Source organism: Camellia sinensis, chromosome 14 (genome assembly GCF_055761805.1).
Source record: "Camellia sinensis isolate YWXY chromosome 14, ASM5576180v1, whole genome shotgun sequence".
In the NCBI taxonomy this organism is placed as follows: Eukaryota; Viridiplantae; Streptophyta; class Magnoliopsida; order Ericales; family Theaceae; genus Camellia; species Camellia sinensis.
Genome location: NC_138974.1, coordinates 135,552,140 through 135,555,044, shown reverse-complemented (window position 1 = coordinate 135,555,044; position 2,905 = coordinate 135,552,140). Strand labels below are relative to the sequence as shown.

The window sequence follows — 2,905 nt, the reverse complement described above, 5'->3', positions numbered from 1 at the left end:
AAAAGTGGGATTTGCCGACTAAATTTTTGGTCGCGAAATATATCATTACCGCGACTAATTCATTTAGTCGTTAAAACACTTTGGTCGCGAAAAGTGATATTTTTCCGACCAAATATCTTAGTCGCCAATTGACACATTTCGCGACCAAAACGTTTGGTCGTCAATTTTCACATTCAACGACCAAAAAATTTGGTCGCAAATCGTGACATTCCGCGACCAAAAAATTTTGGTCGCCAATCGTGACATTCCGCGACTAAAAATATTGGTTGCCATTTGTTACTTTTCGCGACCAAAAATTTTGGTTGCCATTTGTTACTTTTCGCGACCAAAACTTTTGGTCGGCAAAAGTGAGATTCCACGACCAAGAGCTGTTTTGGTCGACAATGCATGTATTTTTTGCGACCAAAACTCTTGGTCAGCAATTGTCATTTTTTGCGAAAAAAAATTACTGATTCAATACAATGGTAAACCCAACAACTACTGATTCAATTCTTCAGGAGAGTCAAATGAGATTAAAACAATTAGCCACAGTTCTTGCTTGCTATGCAACCACCAATGTTTCTTTCCCTAAAACACAAACAAAACTAAAAGCTAAAAATAAACTAAGCAAGAAAAAAATTAAGAGATCTCGAGAGAGTGAATTGTCAGCAGAAAACCACAACGGTGCTCTCCCTCCCTACAACTCATCCTGCAAATACAAAGCAACAAACAAGATATATCAAAGTGGATCCTTTGTGGAATTGATATTTTTAAACAACTAAAAGTAGAAAGAAATCCTACATGTGCACTCTCTTCTGTAATATCAGCATCTTTGTCAATTTCATCATCATCACCTTCAGCCTGTAAAAACCAGTTTATCAAGATTATGACACGGTTAAAATAAACAAATTATATTGTTTAGATGAATTCGTGGCACTTACATCAGAATCTACAGGATCATCCTTTGATTCCTGGCAGAAAATCAAATTGAGAAGTTGGCAACAAGACATGGAATAGCACAATCAATATTGTATTCAACCAAATAAATGCACTGATGACTCAGAGAAGCTAGTTAAACATGTTCAAATTTGACAAATGTTAATACATGTTCTGATATCCATTCTGTCTGCATTGATGCATTTCTGGCAAAATAAATACTAATGTATTGCTTGGTTCATGGATTAGGGTACAACAATTTGAAAAAGAAAATGAAAATAGAGAAAAAAATTTAGCTTATATTTCATTCTCATTTGCCTCATCTTTCCCTTTTCTGTTGCCCTTTTTAAATCCTTACCTAAATCCATGATCCAAACACATCCTAAGAGGATACTATTTCTCTATTATTTATAGTTGCCAATCTAGATTTCACAGCGGAGATATTAATAGTAGAAAAAATGTAAAAGATTTATCAAATGAGATATTAAATAACAGCAATTATGAACAAAAAATAATACTTTCTCTCTCTTCTTCTCTGCCTCATCAAATGCTGCCTTCTCAGCCTGCAAAAATCAAATATAATTGTACAGACTTGCTATTGAAACATGCTTGCAAAACACATTAAGAAAAATCAAAAGAAACACAAAAACAGCTTAAACTGTGTAAAAACAATGCTCTAAGTTGTATTTCAAAGAGCATGGAACAGCTTTTTCTATTCAAAGAGAAGATAATTGTATAAACTTATTCCCGCTTTATTTGTGTTCCCCTTCTTGTTCATTATCATCAACATCAACTACATTTTGCTCTATTTATGTATCTGCTTTTTTTTTTTACTAGTTATATATTTCTGAGACAAAAACAATAAATATATTTATGTGTTACAAATACCATATATAGAGACAAAGGAGATTGTCCTATTCTTTACTAGTTTACAAATACCTAAAATGAGTGAAACCAATTATTTATTCATTCTTTCTACTTAACTAGAACCATATCCAGTTTACCTTTCAGTTTTAAAGATAATAAAAACGGAAGAAATTAAATTGTTTCGCACACTAGCCACTGAACCTCATTCATGTGATTGATATCACTGACAGAAGACAATTGGCAACCAATGACAATGATCCAAAAGACCTGTTTTGTTATGTTGAGTTATAACATAATGCATGATTCTCCAGGGTTCCTGAGCTTAACAAAAGCTCTTAATTTAATCAATCTATTAACATCATTCAGTTTTCAAATGCTCAACTGATCCTCATCGTGAAATGCCCATGTATAGTTGACAATATTTACCAATTGGACCACCGATATACAAAGTTATTCAATAGCTTTCACTGTGAGAGTTTAAAACATACCTGCAACAACCAAAATAATAAATTCTATCCTAGATGATACACTACGCCAAAACAGGGCATTAACAGCGATTTTTTTAATGGCGGTAACGAAAACCGTCGTTAAAGGTATCATTAACGGCGGTTTTGTTACTGCCGTTAAAAAAACCGCCGTTAATGCCCACTTTTAACGGCGGTAACAAAACCGCCGCTAATGCCCAATCATTACCGACGTTAATGACGGCGGTCTTTGCCGGCGAAACTCTGGTGTGCTCCGACGAAACTCCGGTGAGCTCCGGCGAAACCATCTACAATAAAGTAAAAGTAATGTTTAAATATTTATTTAGGGAATATATTTCATGAAGAGTGGCTATGGTAGAGTGGTTAGTGTGGGTGGATGAGAGGTTGAGGGTTCAAGACTTGGGGAGTGCAAGAAGAAAGAATTATTTTTTGAAAAATTTGAACCTATTTACGACGGTAAAAAACCGCCGTTTTTGGTCATATGTTACCGCCGTTTTTGGTCGACTTTTAACGACGGTAATTTACTTTTTTACGACGGTTGTACTTTTTCCGACACGCGCATAAACGGCGGTAACAAAACCGCCGTTAAAGGCTTTAACGGCGGTTTTACAGCCTTTAACGGCGGTAAAAAACCGCCG

At 35.1% G+C, this 2,905-nt stretch overlaps 1 long non-coding RNA gene across 1 annotated transcript; it reads right to left on the bottom strand.

Moving 5' to 3' along the window:
- Window positions 1-488: 488 nt before the first annotated feature.
- Window positions 489-1,057, bottom strand: LOC145806698 (uncharacterized). Its single transcript, XR_014350143.1, has 3 exons — window positions 921-1,057; window positions 781-840; window positions 489-688 (listed from the first exon to the last, which is right to left on the bottom strand). It is a non-coding gene; the product is annotated as an uncharacterized LOC145806698 (long non-coding RNA).
- Window positions 1,058-2,905: the final 1,848 nt, after the last annotated feature.